This window comes from Squalius cephalus (assembly GCF_949319135.1).
Source record: "Squalius cephalus genome assembly, chromosome: 2".
Taxonomy (NCBI): domain Eukaryota; kingdom Metazoa; phylum Chordata; class Actinopteri; order Cypriniformes; family Leuciscidae; genus Squalius; species Squalius cephalus.
In genome coordinates this window covers 8,060,539-8,081,912 of record NC_137123.1, presented here as the reverse complement: position 1 = coordinate 8,081,912, position 21,374 = coordinate 8,060,539, and the positions used below count along the sequence as shown (strand labels likewise).

Sequence of the window (21,374 nt, the reverse complement as noted above, 5' to 3'; positions counted from 1 at the left end):
TTACTAACGCGCTCTTTAAATAACAAAAAAAATATTATGCCATTGACTTTAGACCAGGTTCCAGTAGGTCAATGGCTCAATTTATTTCAGGTTCTCAAAATAGCAACATGCCAGCAATGTGCCTGAACACACCTGGTTTTCAGACCAGCAGCCCATGGGTGCAAATGCATTTGCTATTTAAACAACGTGGCGCAGGACGCGAAAATCATGACTGCGTCGGGCCTGGCAAAAAACACCTGCGTCACGCCTGGAGCTGCATTGCACCGGGTGTATGATAGTGCCCCATAGATGCCCAGCAAGCACAGCCACGTGGGGCCCAAATGGGTTTGACCTGGGCTATCTAACTGGGACCCAGCCAGTTTTGTCCTCGGTTTCCATGTAGGCCCCACATGGGTTTGCCCAGATGAAATGAACACTGCTTAGTGTGCACACTACAGGCTGTTAAATTTAACACTTAATCAGTGTTGGAGGTAATGAGATAATTAAGTGATTGAATAATGATTGTGCATTAATGATGAACACCTGCTGTTAACAAGCATAATCACTGAAGGAAAGAGAAACACAAGAGCTACTTCCAGCCACAACCTTGGATGAAATCAACTGAAGATAAAATACATCACATCTCTCAAGATATGATTAAACAACTCCACAAACAGCATTACCAGCTTCACTTATTACTAACCAGACTGACTTTATTTCTGTCAGACATCTACAGAAAAGAATTAAGAAGAGGTTTAGATGTTGATTACTTATTTGAAAGTAATAGTTTGATTTGATGTTACCACTGTGGCGATCAGTGTGTGCTTTAGTCAGGCTCTTGACTTTTTAACATTCGTTTTTCTCAGGCAGCTGTGTCTGTTTGTTATGGTGAAAACAGCAAGAGAAAATATAATCAGATGCTGTAAGCTGATTGATGATAAGAGTATAGTCATCATATAGTGGCTTAGCTCATTGATTATGTGTGAGGTTTATACTGGTAGTATGTTATTCTTTTTTTTTTTTATTGTTGTGAATCTACAGCAAGAGAATAATAGAATTTAATCAGAACATCAAATGATTTTTAACACACCATTTATATATTTTGGGCTCCTGTGAGATTTACTCGCACACAGACATCAAGAATCAGCATATGAATCTCAACAATGGTGACATGCTTCATAGTGCAATGCATTCTGGGAGCTATGATGCTGATTAAATTATATTATTCTCTTGCTTTAGATTCACAACAATAAAAAAAATGAATAGCATACTACCAGTATAAACCTCACACATAATCAATGAGCTAAGCCACTATATGATGACTATACTCTTATCATCAATCAGCTTACAGCATCTGATTATATTTTCTCTTGCTGTTCTCGCCATAACAAACAGACACAGCTGACTGAGAAAAACTAATGTTAAAAAGTCAAGAGCCTGACTAAAGCACACACTGATCGCCACAGTGGTAACATCAAATCAAACTATTACTTTCAAATAAGTAATCAACATCTAAACCTCTTCTTAATTCTTTTCTGTAGATGTCTGACAGAAATAAAGTCAGTCTGGTTACTAATAAGTGAAGCTGGTAATGCTGTTTGTGGAGTTGTTTAATCAGATCTTGAGAGATTTAATGTATTTTATCTTCAGTTGATTTCATCCAAGGCAGTGGCTGGAAGTAGCTCTTGTGTTTCTCTTTCCTTCAGTGATTATGCTTGTTAACAGCAGGTGTTCATCATTAATACACAATCATTATTCAATCACTTAATTATCTCATTACCTCCAACACTGATTAAGTGTTACATTTAACAGCCTGTACTGTGCACACTAAGCAGTGTTCATTTCATCTGGGCAAACCCATGTGGGGCCTACATGGAAACCGAGGACAAAACTGGCTGGGTCCCTGTTAGATAGCCCAGGTCAAACCCATTTGGGCCCCACATGGCTGTGCTGGCTGGGTGCATATGTCTATGTGAATGTCAGTCTGCAGGTTTCGATTCAAAGTGCTGACAAGATAATAACGAAGATGTTTAGAAAGACTGATAACATCTGCTTAATAACTAGTTAAGACTACAATATAAGACTTTAAGGCCCGGTTTCACAGACAGGGCTTAGACTAAGCCAGGATTAGACCATAGATCAATTAGGACATTTAAGTAATTTTTATAAACATGCTTAGAAAAAAACATTACCGATGTGCATCTTAAAACTAAAAAGGCACTGATATATTTTTAAGATCAGTCAGTGCAAGTTTATTTCAGTGGAAACAGCTCAGACTTACATTTTAGTCTAGGACTAGTCTTAAGCCCTGTCTGTGAAACCAGGGGTAAATGTATAGATTTAAGGTTAAATTTAAAAAAAAAATCAATAAAATACAGGGTATTAAAGATATTGATGCACTTAAAAAAGTTCTTAGCACCACCTCTGAACTGTATAATTTTCTTATACACTAAATTAAATACTAATAAAAAGATACTCACACATGACATTGAGCTGAACAGCAGGAGAGATGTGAGTGTGTCCGTCTACAGCACAGCTATATCTGCCTGAATCCTCTCTTCTGACTGACTGCAGCAGGAGTTCATTGTTTCTGTCTCTTCTCTCAGTTAATGGCTGTGAGTTTCTGTACCAGATGAATGTTGCTCTGTCAGTCAGAGCGCAGCTGCTTTTACATCTCAGAGTGACTGAATCTCCCTCTGTCACTCTCTCAGGAGACTCCACCTGAAGATCTGAACACAACACACACATTATATCTAGTGCTGCTGTCATACACTGATTATTATTCAACATAATGCACAGAAGAAGAGATAAACCTCATCAAAGTCACCTGTGACAGTAAGAGTCACTCCAGGGTTACCAGTCCATTTGTATTGATCAGTGATGAAACTGCAGTAGTACATGTGTGAATCCTTCAGTGTCACATGACTCAGTCTGACGGTGCAGTTTTGCTGTTTATCTCCCAGATACTGAAGCCTCTGACTGTATTCAGGGTCATTAGACAGATCTGGATACTCTTCACCCTTTTTTACAGCAGCTTTGGTCCAGAACACTTTCGTAATATAATATCCAGTGTATGTAAAACTGCATGTCATTTTCACTGTTGAGTCCTTTAGTGCACAGATGTCTAAAGGACAGTAACTCACACGCGGATCATACTGGCCATAAACTCCTGAAACACACATTAAAGGGATAGTTCATCCAAAAATTCAAATAAGCCCATGATTTAATTTAGAATGTAATATACACCTAGGAGGACTTGAGGGTGAGTAAATCATGGGCTAATTTTCATTTTTGGGTGAACTATTTTTTATATGAACTATTTGATTGAATTATAACATTTATGTGAATGAATTGGCCTATCGAGAGAGAGAGAGAGAGAGAGAGAGAGAGAGAGAAAGAGAGAGAGAGAGAGAGAGAGAGAGACGTGTGTGTGTGTGTGTGTGTGTGTGTGTGTGTGTGTGTGTGTGTGTGTGTGTGTGTGTGTGTGTGTGTGAATGATTGCATCTGTGCAGCATCTCTCTATAGCAATGAAGTTTAGAGTTTAATGAAAGCAGCGCATTAATATAGAACAGTGATTAAACTGACAAGGAACTACCATTAAACGGTTTTATTGCATATCTTTCAGCCAATAAGAATTAAGTATTCAGACAGACCATGGTATAAATGACAATGTATATCTGATTAATGCAAAAAATTAAAGGGGGTTCAATGATTGGCAGATCCAAGCAAAAGAAAGTCACAAAAAAACAGGTTTATATAATAAGTGACTATGTAACGTTAATTATGTTTAATTCTCCAATGACTCACTGTGAATCATGAGCAGAATCACCAGAGGAAGATGAGGAGCCATTCTGACTGACATCACTACAATTTAACACACACATGATTAGAAAAAAATGATTTAGCTTCCAAAACATTTCCATGCATTAGATTTCAATGAGAATATTTCCTGTTGAATAGGCCAGAGGTTTCCACAGAAGTATTAATCTGACTATATTCACATATTTACCATTGTAACTCTTACCGTGTTCTGGGGAGTCTGATGCCGGGCAGGAGTTAAACTGATTTCACACGATTAACACAGTTTTAAAATCCCCATGCAGGCAGAAATCGTTCCTTCCTCTTTCTTGGGTCCTGCCCTTGTGTGAGAAACTTCAGACAACTTTTCATCATGATCCAATGGCATGTATTATAATCTAAAACAGTCATTAAACCCCAGATTCTTTAACAAAAGGAATCCTCATCTCCTATTGTTCAGGCATTTTGGGTTTAATGACTTTTGTCATCATTTTTTGGTCCACCACTTTAATTGATCAGTGAATCTCAGATTTATTGACATATTGTCAGATATTAACGTATTTACAGTTTTGCTTGCTTTTTCACATATTAAAACTGAAGAGATGTTTAATATGAAGAGATGTTTATAAATCATATAAAAATAAAACTGGCTGTTTATACTGGCCACGGTTTCTTCCTGGAAACATTTTCTGAATAATTTTGAAACATATTGAGTAAGACTGGATGTTGTCACTTCGACCATAGAGAGTTATTTTTTGACATCCTTGAGAGATGTTCTTTTTGCCTTCAGTTTGTTGGCAAAAATAAAAAAGAGAGAAGTGACAGGAGGTGGTGGATTGTGGTTGTTTGGCATATTTTTAAAATTCTTCAAATTATCAGATTGCATAACACTGCTGGAGCTAACGCTGCATTATCACAGAGTAAACATAACAAAATTTGTATGCATTAATAATACTAGTGTGACCACTTTATGACAGTTATATCATTATCAATTAGTACCAACATCATCTAATCTAACTCCACCTTGGCTTTCTTTGCCACAACAAATGTGTTTTATAAACACACTGTTACAGCTGCCATAAGTAAATCAAAAAGTCAAGGATGAAGAGCCCAAATAAAGCAAACACTGATCATCATAACCACAATCTGGTTAGTAATAAGTGAAGCTGTTAATGCTGTTTGTGGAGTTTTTAAATTAAGCTATTTCCTCACCTTAAGATATTTAAATGATTTGACTTGCAGTTAAATGTTCGCATGTCTTCCAATGCAACTTCTTAATTGCAGTAAAAATGTACTTAAATGGGAATTCAAAATTGTCATCCGAAACATGACTGAAATATTTTAAATTAAGTATTTACTATTAAAATAAAAGAACAATTTGGATATAATGATTTATTTGGTTGAACTAAGAAACACAAAACAAATTAGGTTAAATGAACATGAATGTTCAACTTGACAAATAACTATAAAGCTGAAATGTATTTAATATTCTGAGTAAATATAACTTAAAGGTGCTGGTGATTCTCTGCAGAATTTTTTTTTTGTTATGCCGGTTGAAAGTCTCCTCATATCCTGATAGCATTCACTATGTCAAGCGACAATAAATATTAGGGATTACCCGATACCACTTTTTCACTTCCGATACGATACCGATGCCGCAGCTTTGGCTATTTGCTGATACCGATATCAATCCGATATTTTTATTTTATTCTTGAACTAATACTAATAATAATAAAATATATGGAAGCACTTTGCTCAATTAGCCACATAAAAACATCTCACTCAGATGGAGAACAAATACTTCTCCAGTATATAGTCCACAACATCAGTTGATAATGAAAGACTGTCACCCTTTATTCAAAAGACCTTGAGATATGTTTGGTAATTGTACCTGAATGAAATTAAAATTAATTAGCTATATTTCAGATCAATATATTTGTTTCCTTAAAATTTTAATTAACTTTAACGTTATTCTCATCTGAATTATAAATAATTTATTTCTGTATAAAATAATACTACCATTAAAAACACATTTGATTTTCTTTTTTAATCAATGTAGAATGTGTAACTTCAAAATAAACAGATTAGTGCTCTGTTTTAGACAAGAAATGAAAACTAATGCAATGATGAATGTCCAAAAGATGAGATAATTTTTGCTTTTAAACAGTGTGTGTGTGTGTGTGTGTGTGTGTGTGTGTGTGTGTGTGTGTGTGTGTGTGTGTGTGTGTTTGTGTGATTTTGGTTGCGTGACAGTTGTAGGTTACAGTTTGACAAGAGTTTACAGTTTGACAAAAGCACAATGTTGTGTTTTACACAAATATAAGTAGGCTAAACACTTTTTGCAGTTTTAATGATGTCCTGTATGCAAAATGACGGAGTATTTTTTTATGTTTCCACTGTTCGATCGCGCCCGTGCCTCTCTCCCTCTCTCCCTCTCTCCCTCTCTGACACACACACACACACACACACACATTTCAGCATTGCAATCTTGACATCGCAGCCTCTTCATTTTGCTGCGTTCACACCAAACGCGAATAGAGCGTAAAATTCGCGTCTATCGCGTCTAGTTCGATGCTTGAACCGTTTGAATCAATTCGCGCGTCCAAAGCGAATAGGACGCCCCGCGCACGTACCGGTATAATGATAAAGCGAGCGTTTGAAGCGAAATAGACGCGCTTTCAGAGCTAAGGCGTATGGCAAGCCAAGAGGCTCAGAAATACGCCATAGATTAATCACGTTTAAAGCCAAACGCCGTCAAATACGGCGTTTTAAACCGTATTGGACGCCGTAAAATATGCCGTTGTAATTACAAACGCCGTAAAAGACGCGCAAAATACGTCAATGACGCCGTATTTGACGGCGTTTTAGTGTGCATGGAAAGCACCGCATTTTACGCCGTTCATCTCGCCATATGACGCCGTAAAAAACGCCGTTTTGGTTGCACAGAGCACGCGCTATTTTACGACGTTTTGCTTATAGTATAATGAGACACGCCCACTGATTTCCACAGCCAGTAAGTTTGAACTGTTCTCTCCCAATCAATGATAAACTGAGTCAGACCAGACGAATTCAGCACGGATCATTTGTGGTAATCCAATTCGTATGCTCCCAATGAATTATTAATTTTATGTATTAAAATAATAAACTGAAATTAAAGAAAATATTAAAGAACATTCAAATCAATAAAGCAAAAATAATAGGATTTTCACATTTTAAAAGGGTGTCACACAGGGCTTAATTTGAACCGGAACACGCCGGAACATGTGAACATGGGTGACACATGACTTGCCCGCTTGTGCTAGTTGAGATTGCTGTTAGCCTCGATCGTTTCACTCAGGGGAAAAATGTCAAAAAGACAGCAAAGTTTGCTTAACTTTTTCAAATACGCTGGCCAGTCAGATCCCAAACAAGCAAAAATCGTTTCCGCTGATCAAGAATGTGGAGACCATGGTGAACACAGAAGTAGTATCGACATAATATCTCGTTATTTCGACATAATAAGGGGACATTCTAATCTGCATTAAGCCACATTAAGCGTTCTTATAATGGTTTTCTATGGGGGGAATTTTTTTTTTGTGCATAGCATAGCCCACTTTGTTATGATTTTAGTATCATAATGATTAATAAATGCACGCACAATTATCCGTAAACTTGATTTGAACAAATGCCTTTCAACTTATGTGTGCAAAATTCAGAATTAAATGAATGTGCAGCAATTTGTACAAATAGAGAGTCTGTAGGCCTACTATAGCCTACTGTTGTAGCCATTAAATAAGCGCATTTAGTTTCATATTTGTTAAAATATTATAATGCTATTTTTTTCCATTTATGTTGATTTATGAAAAGTGAACAGCACGAATAAGATAGGATGCGCAATATGAGACATGGAGTGGTTCAGACATGATTTTGACCACTTCATTAAGTTTTGTTTTGTAGAAAGCCTTTCTTTAAAGTGAATTTCATTTTGTATAAATTGTATCTTAATTTTAATCAATTTTTCATCAACCAATTGCCTGGATTTAATGAATAAGAATATATAAAAAATATAAAAAAAATATAACGGACAATATAATCATGGAGGCGCCCGCGCGGTCACTTGCATTGCACGTTAACTGGAGCACATCTCATCCTAACTTAACGAAACTCAGTGTATGCCTCACACAGACATGAGAAATACATCAAATACACAAAGCTTGAAATGTCTTTAAACGAAATAATTCAAAATGAAAAAAGAAAAGAAAAAGGCTACTCTCTGATTATGTAATCTATTATGTGCATTTCTCTCTAGGCGCGTTCACTACGAATATGGCGATCGTCAACTTCATCTTTGCAGCAGTCAGAAAACACTAGTTTATTAATAAAAATCAATGCACGCATCACCGGATTTACAAATGCACATCTTGCTTGTTGCACGCACACATATTATGTCGAAATAAGGAGATATTATGTTGATATACCATTATTATTAATAATAGCCTACATCTTTTAGAATATTTGATTGTGCTGAATGCTGAATGTTGCGCTTGTTCAATTTAATAAAACTTTAATTGTGATCATTAAAATAATTGAATATTAAATATTTAGTGGCCAAGTTTTGCGCAGCTCCCCCTGTCAATGATCTATAGCACCCCCTCAGCACATGCATTAAAAATTCTCTGGCGCCGCCCCTGCAGAGAAGCTACGTAGGCAGTGTAATTTTTTTTTGTTCCGTTACCTCCAACCCCCGTTTTGAGTCGCCGGTCAAGTCAAGTCATCTTCATTTATATAGCGCTTTTAACAATGTAGATTGCCTCAAAGCAGCTTTACAGAGATAAGCGTATAATTTAAGGTAACAGAGATTGTTTTGGCTTTATAGCAGAGTTAAGTTATTTCCATCTAAAGTTAGTTTTGATTGATTTGCTTCCGTCGCAACGATCATTTGTTATTAAATTAGGGGCCGCTAAGACGACACCATTCCCTCTACACAGACTTTAAACGCGATCCTGTGAGAAACGCTGATGGCGTTCACATGCGCATTTAGAATGGGTTCTATAGTTATGTGCGTTTGAATATATGCAGGTTTGGAATTCCCTACAAGCCAAGCCTAAACAAAGTACTTGTCTTTCCTTATAAATTTTGATAAAGAATTTTATTTTATTTTGTTGCTTTGGGGTAGGAATGCGAAACGAATTTTCCCGACAACGCCTTATCTGTATAGTGGTAGTGGGATCCTCCATAGGGAGAGACTAGTTGGCACTTCAGCACTGCGTTGTCATCGGTCCAGGCGAAGGTCCTTCGTCAGATCTGGATACGGCCTGGATCCGGCAGGCTGCAGGAAAACCTCGGGATAAACACAGACACTAAAATTAGCGTAGATGCCATTCTTCTCATGATGTAACGAGTACATCAGGATTTTTGGGAAGTGTTCCCGGTTCCGGCTGGCCAATCCAGGCCAATTAACCTACAGCTATTGTTGCAAGCATAATTTACATTTATTTTAAGAATAATGACTCAAATGTGGGAAAGAAATAACTAGGCTATGTTATTTTTATTTATTTATTTATTGTCATTTGCTGATTTTGGTCCCCTTGCACCTTATGTTTTAACATTGTCGAGTTCACGCGCGTGATCATAGGTAACTAAACCTATGCGCGTGAACTCGACAATCGATTACTATGGACTTCGACCGAAAACAGGATGTAAATACAGGTATGTGCGCTGGCTGAAATAACATCATTTTTATTCATATCTTTCACATCTACTGCAGTCAGATTCACCTGTGTTCACTCACATTGGCTGTGCACTTGTAATGACACATCAAGGATGTTAAGAGGCTAAAAGCAGGTTTAAAACTTGCCCCATTGAAGTCAACAGGGTGAACATTTTAAAAAGAGGATAACAAGGTGTAGGCAACACTGATTTTTGTCGTTGTTCTCTATATTGACAGCACTCCAAATTTACAAAAAAAAAGAGCTCAATGTTAAAATTGACCAGAGTTCTCCTTTAAACGCGATTAATCTATGGCGTATTTTTGAGCCTCTTGGCTTGCCATAAAGGCGGGGCTACAGATTAGGTGTCCCTAAAGTCTGCGCGTATCTAACAGTAGATCCGCATTACATTAATTAATGTGCATGCAAGTTTTATTTATTTTTATACCATGTATTCTCCGTGTAAATCCATGCACCGAACCGTGACGCACATACCAAACGTACTGTACGTTCAATACGAATACATGTACCATTCCACCCCTAATAGGTATCGGATCATAGGTATCGGATCTTTTTTTTTCTCCGCTCCGATATCTGATCTAGCGTTCTGGGCCAGTATCGGCACGATACCGTTGCCGTGGATCGGATCGGGACATCCCTAATAAATATATGTCATCTGTGGAAGGCGTAGGACCATAAAATGTTCGTTCAATCGTATCGTTCGGTCCGAACGGTCCTATCGCATATGTTCCCTGTCGTCAATGTGTGTTTGCATTCCACTGCGCAAGTTGTTCACGCAGACATAATAAGTCACATAAGTCATCAGCACGTTCACGTACGCTGTTAGTCTGGCTATCACCAGACCAAGCTCAATCTTTTAAGATTTAACATTGGTCTGGGGAGTCTGCTATGCAGAGGTGGGAGTAAGTCACTAAATTCAAGTCTCAAGTCAAGTCCAAGTCTTAACATTGCAAGTCAAAGTCAAGCCAAGTCATTCTGTTGTAAGGGTCAAGTCAAGTCAAGTCAAGTCATACTCTTTGTCAAGTCAAGTCAAGTCGCAACTTAGTCATCAAGTCATACCAAGTCACACAAAGGCTCGTTTTACACATTTTTTAACTCTGGGACTTTTATTTCTTATTTAGACACAGAGGGCTGATGGGTAAAAAAAAAAAAAAAAAATTAACTTGTGTGTAATAAATAAAATATTGTTAAGAAGCACATTAAATGCTCTAAAATAAAAATAAATTAAATGAACACAAGTAAACAAGAATTAATAAAACTTTTCCCATCTTGTGCTAGCCCTACATAGTTATTTTGCTGTGATGTCCTCTATGAAAGTGTAAACGAAACAAAAACATTAAAAATGTCAATTTAATCCAATTAGGCCAACGTGAACACACTCAAAAAAAAAAAAAAAAAAAAAAGTCTAAACATAAGATTTATGTATTGTAGGATTGAGTGCGAAACAAACACAAATGAATCTTCCAGGTGAATTGTTCAAACATAATTTCTCACAGAACTGAACATTCCAGACACCAAATCACCAACCCCAGAGCCATAAAAGAAGGCTCCAGCCAGCCAGTCTCCGTTGACCAACGAAAACCCCCAGCTAAGAACTTTATGGCCATGCAAGCTTCAAAGAAGATGAGCCCAACTAAAGAAAGAACTGGTCAATGTAAGATAGCTTGGAAAAGAATGATTGGCTCAGAGATAGCACAATTCAGCCCGATCAAGATAACAGCAGAAGCTGCTCGAGCCCACAACATTCCAGACCCCTCCTTAAGGACCTCTGATAGACCTCAGGGTGTAAAATAGTTTCAAACCACAGAGCTGAGATTTTACCTATAACATAAATAAAATCATTCAAGAACAATTTTCAATGGACTTATAGATCAAGCATCATGCAACGACATGATTCTATATTGTTCCTACAATAGATGGGTGTATCTGATATGCTTAGATGCCATACAATTCATGTAATTGTTATTATTGTTAGATGTTTGAATGAAAATGTGTTGTGTTTCATATCAATATTATCGTATGTTCTTAATTCAAAGGATGGCTTGATTGAAATCTGTGGAAAATGTTTCGGATTCTTATAATAGTAATAATGTCTTAGCTGTGGCCTCTGTACTCTTTGCTAGAGCTTAGAGAGTAAGGAGAGCACAGATAAGCTTGATTTATGATAAGAAGTGAAGAGAACGCCACCTCCTAAACAAAGACAGTGTCTAATTGGTTAGAACTGATCCAGGAGGCTGGGCGGACATTCGAGTTTAAAATCTTAACACCAGAACAAAGTTTAGAGTTTTAGTGCAGAACCAAAAATGCAGCGGGAGATGAAGATCTAAGACAGACCAGTAACCATGTAAAACGCGCAGACGAAATAACCCAAATCAAGATCTGAAGAACATGGGTTAAACAGCTTCATTCAAGCCATCATCTACTCTTCTCAATTTCCTTTCTTTTCTTAGTTTCCTTTCTTTTCCGTTGTGAGTCTCGGTTCTAAGTTAAGTTTTGCGACAAGATTTCGAGCCCCGTTTCTTCTGCAAAGCCAACTTCAAACAAAGACTTTCATTCCGCCAGCACGCCACGTGGCTGACCACGTGACCCAGACATCAGGCACGCGGAGACCAGCCAAAGAACGGACCGGGAAAACCCTTTACACGCAACAAAAGGGAATCCCCAAAAGCAAAGACAAGCAAGTACTGCCTCCAGACTCTTAAACTGAACTGGTGTATTTGATACTGATTTAATAACCTAGGAAACGATAAAAGGGTTAAACTAATGATTGATGGTTCATTCAGGTTGTGTTTTATAAGTGCATAGAAACTTGGGATTACATCATCTCACTCTTAAACTCACTCTTAAAAACTTAATCTTTCCTTACTCTCTTTCTTTCTGCAACGCGTATGAATGTGTGTGTCTGTGTTAGATATTAGTTGTATGTGTTAGAATAATCAATAAAGTCTTGTTTGTATTTTAAAGAGAAATATTACTTGTGTTATTTTGCTTACAAATTTAATGTCTTAAACTTCTGATCTAAGTTACCTTGTTAACTATATAGTGTTTCACTATAGTTCGGATATTTATATCCGTTGCAGAGTTGATAGTTACAGCCAGTTCAAATGAACCGCGAACGAGTCATTTGCTCGGTTGTAATAAGTGACTCTTTTGAATTCCCTATAAATTAATTAATAATTCCTTTGAGCTAAATTGTAATCACTACAAATTACAAATATCCTACATTATATTGGTGGAGAATGCGGGCACTGTCTTTATCTTAACCAGTCCGTAGTAGGCCACAAAGCTAGCCATTGACCAGTTATGTGTTAGTGCTGGGGGCTCCTTCAATTAGTCAGACCGGTGATGATCATGAGACGTTCTGAACAAATCTTCCCCCCTCAGTCATCGAGAAGTAGAGAATTTGAATTAATATTCAAAAAGAAGATTAGTTGGTGGTTGCTTTCTACCCATTGTCGCTACAGTATTTAAATTGCATATAGAATTTCCATCCATTACATAGTTTTAACATAAACCAATTAATAATCTGAATGTAATTCATATTTTTAAGTCATATATAAATGAAACAGATAAGATTTATGTAATTGTATTAATAAACTGAATGTGATTCATACATGTCAGTCATATGTAAATGAAACGGGTAAGATTTATGTAATAGTACACAGAAAAACGCCCATGTTAAATTAACACTTCTCAGTGTTCATATGTGTGCACACTACAGAGTTAAAGTACCATTGAAGCAGTGTTGAAGTTAATGAGATAATTAAGTGGTGATTGAGCATTAATTATGAACACCTGCTGTTAACAAGCAGAATCACTGAAGAACAGAGAAACACAAGAACTACAACTGACTTCAGACACAGTCTTAAGCCCTATTCGGACGGGACTAGTTTCACAGGGGGACGTTAGAGAAATTTCTGTTTCACAAGCCCTATTCGCACGGGATTAGTATTACCTGGCGACCTCTAGTAATTTGTAATAATTGCGGAGGTTGTCTGTGATCTTAATCCCGTGCGAATCGGCCATGTCTGTAATTTGTAAAGTAAAAATTCCCCCGCAAATGACCTACCATATTTCGCTGAACACCGAGGTCCTGTGATAATATTAGTCCCGTGCGAATCGGCATCTCTGTGATTTAACAGGGTGTATATAATTTTTTCAAGGTTTTTGTTTCCTGTGCGCTTTTTTATCCATCTTTCGTGAAGAATGGAGGCTGTGTTGGAGTGTTCTGATAGTATTTTGGGTGCTGGGTCATATCGCTATACACCATGATACGATACAACTATACAATTATCAGAAAGAGAAAGCTGAAAACCATGATTAGATGGAGATGAATGACATACATAGGCGTAATTTGCGGGTGGGACATGTCCCCACCATTTTTGAAACATCTCGCGGCACGAATGTACCAATACAAATAAATAAAACATCTACAGTTAACTAGCAGAGCATTCATTTAGTTAGTTTGTAAGAGGCGATCTAGCGCTGAAATGTGTTGTTTTTGAAATCAAGTGATCAAAGTGCTCGTTGCCGCTGCGATCAGTGGCGCGGATACTGTGTTCTCTTGTGGCTCGCGCACAGTCTTCACTCGGACGTGCGCTTCAATCCGTTGTGGAGACTCTATTCGTTCTGGTGAAATTACAAAACAAAATGCATACAAACGTATGAAAACGAAAAAAAAAAAGAAAAACCTATACGAGTGTGGATTAGAACCCAGAACCTCTGACACGCTTGGCAAAAGTTCTACCACTAGACCATTTTAATAGCCTACACTTTTTTTATCTAACGGATTTATGTATTTATTCACGTGAAAATTCTCATTAAACAACAAATTAAACCCAATGCACTATTTAAATCAATTGCTGGACATCATAATGTTATTGTACATAGGCCTACATCGATTTATGATTTAGCATTCATAAATCCCCCCGTCCCCCGTCCCACCCACTTTTTAAAGTTACGCCACTGCATAGCAGCATGCGGCGAGGAACATTCTTCTGTTTATGATAAATCATACAGCTAGACCTATAATAACGACAAGTCATTTCCAAGCAAGCCTATTGACATCATATCCGGGAGATAAGTCAGTAAATTCGAGTAAAATCACAGGCTTCGGTTATCCCGTGCGAATGCGCCACATGAAATTCAGACGTGGGGGGGTCATTTCTAAATCACACGAGGTCCCCAGATAATACTAATCCCGTGCGAATAGGGCTACAGACGTACTTTGAGATTTTAATCCTGTCCGAATCTGCCATGTCTGTCTTTTTCTCACACGACCTCTGTAAAAATTCCAGAGCAAATTACCTACTGTTTTTCGTCAAACTCGGCGGTCCTCAGAGAAATCTAATCCCGTCCGAATGCGAATGTCTGATTGCCGAAAATGTTTTTTTCCAAAACGCTTTTTCTTGTGTGTTTGGTCAACGTGAACTACCGTACAATCTCTCGCTATCGCGCCAGTATTCAAGTTTCTGCTTTTTGCGCACCGATAATGGATGTAGATGTGTTCGGTACACTGCGAAGAAATAAAAAAATGAAATCAACAAGAAGAGCCAAATCACGTAAACTGTTAAGACTGGCTACTGTAATATCAGTTTCAGGTAAGATTACTTTCATTTCTGCACTTAATTACATAACGTATAAATTATATAAGTTAAAACTTTTTATTCCAGTGGGTTTATTGTAAGAACCCATTTATAAAATCATGATGATAAATGTAGGTTTAGTTTTTTTATACTACAATTTTTATAAAATGTTTACAAAACACTAAATACGTTAGGACGTTTTACTTTATATTTCATACGCAATCCACGCATTCTGAACACGTGATCTTCTGCAATGCCCACATGTAAAACACAGACACTCCTACCTCGGTAATAAACACAGAGATGTTAGTCCCGTCCGAATCCGTACATGAAATCACAGACGTAGGTTGATAAGAATTGTAACTCAAACGTCGTTTGGAAAACTAGTCCCGTCCGAATAGGGCTCTCGATGAAATCAACTGAAGAGAAAAGAAGACATTAAATCTGTGAAGATCTCAGCAGAGGAGGATTAAACAACTCCACAAACAGCATTACCAGCTTCACTTATTACTAACCAGATTGACTTAATTTAATATCCGTTTTAATGAAATCAACAATTGTATTTTAAAGTCACCACGATGGTGGTTAGCATTTGCTTTAGTTGGACTCTTGACCCTTAACTTTTTAGTATTACATTTGTCACAGTTGTCATGAAGGGAAAAATTAGCTATATAGACCAAAACTACTTTTTGCACCAGACTGTAAATAATTTTTTTTTCTGCTGTAAGCACTGCAACAGTTAAAAGCTGTCTACACTTGATGCGACAAAGTGACCGTTGCAAATCCATTTGTTCTTCGTGTCAGAAGTAGCGTATGTCATAAATAGAAGTGAGCATCAGCTTCGTGTCTGGGATTTGTCTTGTCCCGCCAGATCCAGTGCAGATGGTTTCTATTGTCTTCAGTTGCGTTTCGCTGCTCGCGTCACATGTAGACACAGTGACATTGAAACTATTGCAGGTGTTTCTCGTTGCAGGTTTTTCAGTTACAAATCTTTCAATTTTCTTAACTTTTTGTGAATTTATTTGGTAGTTTGAGGTGGGGGTGCCAGATTTTGTTAAAGGTTTAAAGGGGGGCATGATCAAAAACGTTTGAGAACCACTGTTTTAGCATCAAATTATCAGAATTTTAAATTTTGTTTCACATTGTATGACCTAACAAAGCCTTGTTTTCTGAAATCACGTGCCTTGGCCAGTTTAATACACACTTTAAAACACAGATATGAAACAGAATGTTGAGTCTTCATACCTTTTTATCATTTAATATTTTATTTGAAACGGAATAAATCTGTCACATGCACTCTTTAATACACAGATAAAATGTATAAAATATTACAGAAACAACTCTAAACTCATGTATTAATTACACATTGACTGTTTATTAATGTCACACAAATATAATCCATTGCTTTCTGCAGAATGGAAACTCTGAAGATGCGTTTAAAGAAGGTTTTGCCTGTCTTAGCGTTTTTGTTCCCCCTGCTGGTCTTTATATATTCTGCACTGATTGGTATTATTCAGTTTCGGGGGTTGGGTTCAAAAGAACAAGCGCATGTTGAATTTACCATCAGTCCATAGCAACAACAACACTTAAACGAGGCACTGCCTGTAAGTGGAGTTTAATTATTCTTGATTGTGGCATTTTGTATGTTTATGAGGGAGTGCATATAAAAGTAATTGTTTTCAAAGTTCTGCGTTATATTGTGTGAACATTTTGTTTTAATTTTTCCTGTTGTACATTGTTGGACTCATCATTTGTGACAGTTTATGTATTCTTTTTGTTTTTATATTGTTTTACAGTTTTACACTATTCAGTAAATCTGAACTACGACTCCGGTGTCAAGACTGTTTATTGAGTGGATGTGTTTAGCTTGCTGGGTATGAAGCCAGTATAGTAGTTGTGATGTGGATCTGTCCAGTGATGGGACAAAAGCTGAGTAAAGTTTAGATTGTGCTTCATCTTACTGTGGCGTCTTGCTGTGGCTACAACAGAAATAAGACACACATTTACATAAATCAACACTACAAATGGTACAAATAATCTGAGAATATATATATATATTTCTGTCAGTGAATCGACTCGTATAATCCATCTCGTAACAGAAAGAAAAGACTGTTTAGTATCTATTGACTAGTTGATTGACTACTGAGGACATTTTCTTTATTTGTTGATGAAATTGAGAAGACTTGAGAAACTTACGGACAGATTGTCATATTCAGAAGAGCCCGACTGGTGAACATCAGGTCTGGGATGGACAGTCTATGGGAAAAACACATTGATTATTGATTACTTGACTTTTGAATGCAGCCAGGGACGTCACTAGGATTGGAAGACAGGGGGGGCTTAGCCCCCAGGGTATTTGTAACTTGTGTTTGCAAAATCTTTGCTCTCACATCTAGAGCTACACTTATGTCATGCTAAGTTAACCATTTCTTGTATTTTGCTTGTTCACTCTGAGTTTTCCATAGCAAACCAAAATATCCCCTTAACTTTACCTCAAGAAAACGTAGCTAAAGGTAAGCAGGTAATTAAAAACAACTTACAATTTCACTCTGTATCACGACACTTACCAATCTTCCTTTCACCATTACTGTGCGTTCACACCAAACGCGAATAGCGCGTCAAATTCACGTCTACCGCGTCTAGTTGGACGCGTGGACATTTTGAATCCATTTGCGCGTCCAGAGCTAAATTGACGCGCATAAAAGCAAAAGTTTGCAGCGAAATTGACGCGGCTTCAGCCCCCCTAAAATAGGCCAAACGACGTCCCTGAATGCAGCTCTTTTGCACATGTAGTTTTTGATATTTCTCTTACTGTGAGTGTGTCGTAGAGGTCAGATGATCTGGTCTTGAGGTCAAGAGCTGCATATGTGTTTGCACTGGGATCATCGTTCTACAGGGAAACAGAGAAAAGGACTATCACCACAAAACAAGAGATTTTGCATGACAATCAAAAGTGTAATCACTCCATAGTGTGTGTTCTCACATACAATCCTGTAAAATTGTGGTAATATATGTTCTGTGTGTATAAAGAAGCTCTAATTGATTTATTGGTAGCCTGTGATTCTGTGGTTCTTTGGCCGTCTCACCTCATACTCGTGTATTGCAGATCTGCAGTTTATCCTTTTCTTCTGACTGTTAAAAAACAAATGGAAACAAGCCATTTCACTGTTTCATTTAATAATCAAATGTACTTCTGCATTAATTAAAAGCTAATTATATTACTCTTTGTTGATCATTTTATATTTACATTTTATACAATACGATGATGATGATGATGATGATGAATATTCCTACACATCCCACTGGGATCCCCAACCAGATGAGCCAACCAGCCCCGCGACGAACTGAAAGAGGGAGAATATCATAATTAAATCTAAAAACTAAGAATGAAGTGTGTTAATAAAAGCTTCACCTGTGACAGTTACAGCGTCTGATCTCTGAGATCCATGTTGATTGTGAGCCTGACAGTAGAAGCGTCCACTCTGTAGTGCACTGAAACTCTGTCCAGATCCAACAGCTGAGGGTTCATTCTCCTTAAACCAGCTGAAGTTCAGAGCAGGAGGGTTTGAGTCACTGATGCAGTTCAGAGTCACTGAATCTCCCTCCACTATTACACCAGATCCACTTATCAACACTGAGACGTTCCTGGGTGGGTCTAATAACAATTATTATTATTAAGTGTGCTTGCTGAAAGCAGCACACTTATTGTTCTTCTTAAGTTTTCTTCTTCTTCTTCTTCTTCAGTTTTCTTCTTCTTCTTCTTCTTCTTCTTCTTCTTCTTCTTATTATTAAGTGTGCTTGCTGAAAGCAGCACACTTATTGTTCTTCTTAAGTTTTCTTCTTCTTCTTATTATTATTATTCCCGGGAGAAAAATTTTGGCCAGCTCCTGCACCTAGGCCCTTTGAGACAGAGACACCGTTCCAACTTTAAGCGAAACTAAATTTTCACAGGTCACAAATTTAGTCCGAACTTCACGAAACTGGACGTGCATGATCCTTGGACCAAGCCTCACAAAAGTTACTAGAAGGATTTTTGATTTTCGGAAGCGTTTGCCCGTCACAGCCAAACGAAATCGGCGGCGTAGTCGCCAAAACAGGAAGTAGTTCATATTTCAGGAACGCTGACACGTATCGAAACCAAACTTTGTACATTAACTCGAGACTCCAATGTGAGGATGTACAAGATAAAAAAAATAAAAAAAAATCCAAAATTTTACATCATTTGGCAACCCCCCCCCCCCCCCCCCCCCCCCCCCCCCCCAGGTATTTGGCCAGCTCCTGCGCCTAGGCCCTTTGAGACAGAGACACCGTTCCAACTTTAAAACATCCGGTCAGTACCGCTGTAAGTTGCTCACGAAGATGACATCACGAGTCTATGTCGTTCGTCTGCCATATTGGATTGAACAGAAAGCGAAACTAAATTTTCACAGGTCACAAATTTGGTCCGAACTTCACTAAACTTGACGTACATGATCCTTGGACCAAGCCTCACAAAAGTTACTAGAAGGATTTTTGATTTTCGGAAGCGTTTGCCCGTCACAGCCAAACAAAATCGGCGGCGTAGTCGCCAAACAGGAAGTCGTCCATATCTCAGGAACTCTGTCACGTATCGAAACCAAACTTTGTACATGAAGTCGGGACTCCAATGTGAGGAAGCACAAGATCTGATTTAAAATTTTTTTTTTTTTTTTCAGGCTAATAGACAAACCCATTTACCTATGTCTATGCAAGAGTTTCACCTCACACTTTTAATGTTAATGCATTTAGACAGTAGGTGGCACTGTTGTATTACATTTCACAGAGCTGCCAAGTCAGTGTATACTGCATTCGTTTTTACCAGGTTTGTCTTAATAAATGCAGGCATGAATTTCGTTTTTTGCATTGGTCTAATTTAATCATCTTCATTTATTAACATCTACAGATTTGTATGCATGAATTGTGCATTTCCAGATCTCAAAACAGTTAATAAAAAAATAAAAAATAAAAACTTTATACAAAATACATCATGCTCTTCTTCGCTAACCGAACAAACAATTCATTGTCTGTCTGTGGCTGTGTTTGTGCGCACAGGAAATATGCTGCGCATAACAATAGAAAACAAGGAGAAACGCGCAGTCACATGCTCAAACAATCAACAACTTCGCTCTAGAGGTGCGTTGTGGACTGCGAAGTGGACTTCACAGGGTTTTCCGCCATCTTAAGTTAGATTCTAATCCGAAGGCAGCGAACATGTTCAGTTCGAAGGGCACTGCGCACGGCATAGGGAATAAGGGAACATCGATACATCGATACAAATTTTACATAATTTGGCAACCCCCCCCCCCCCCAGCTATTTGGTCAGCTCCTGCGCCTAGGCCCTTTGAGACAGAGACACCGTTCCAACTTTAAAACGTACGGTCAGTACCGGTTTAAGTTGCTCGCGAAGATGACATCACGAGTCCATGTCGTTTGTCCGCAATATTGGATTGAACAGAAAGCTAAACTAAAGTTTCACAGGTCACAAATTTGGTCCGAACTTCACGAAACTGGACGTACATGATCCTTGGACCAAGCCTCACAAAAGTTACTAGAAGGATTTTTGATTTTCGGAAGCGTTTGCCCGTCACAGCCAAACGAAATCAGCGGCGTAGTCGCCAAACAGGAAGTTGTCCATATCTCAGGAACTCTGTCACGTATCGAAACCAAACTTTATACATGAACTCGGGACTCCAGTGTGAGGAAGCACAAGATCTGAAATTTTTTTATTTTTTTTTTATTTCAGGCTAATAGACAAACCCATTTACCTATGTCTATGCAAGAGTTTCACCTTTTAATGTTAATGCATTTAGACAGTAGGTGGCACTGTTGTATTACATTTCACAGAGCAGCCAAGTCAGTGTATACTGCATTCGTTTTTACCAGGTTTGTCTTAATAAATGCAGGCGTGAATTTCGTTTTTTACATTGGTCTATTTTAATCATCTTCATTTATTAATATATACAGATTTGTATGCATGAATTGTGCATTTCCAATCCTCAAAGCAGTTAATAAAAAAAAAAAAAAAAAAAAAAAAACTTTATACAAAATACATCATGCTCTTCTTCGATAACCGAACAAACAATTAATTGTCTGTGGCTGTGTTTGTGCGTACGGGAAATATGCTGCGCATAACAATAGAAAACAAGGAGAAACGCGCAGTCACATGCTCAAACAATCAACAACGTCGCTCTAGAGGTGCGTTGTGGACTGCGAAGTGGACTTCACAGGGTATTCCGCCATCTTAAGTTAGATTCTAATCCGAAGGGAGCGAACATGTTCAGTTCGA

The 21,374-nt window shown here is 37.8% G+C and overlaps 1 protein-coding gene across 1 annotated transcript in view; it reads right to left on the bottom strand.

Moving 5' to 3' along the window:
* LOC307144659 (uncharacterized protein) overlaps positions 1-18,584 on the bottom strand; it is an 89,119-nt gene extending 70,535 nt beyond the window's left edge. The window contains exon 1 of the mRNA XM_079847211.1: positions 18,483-18,584. The gene's annotated coding sequence lies outside the window, so the exon portion shown is untranslated. The remainder of the gene's footprint in view (positions 1-18,482) is intronic.
* Positions 18,585-21,374: the final 2,790 nt, after the last annotated feature.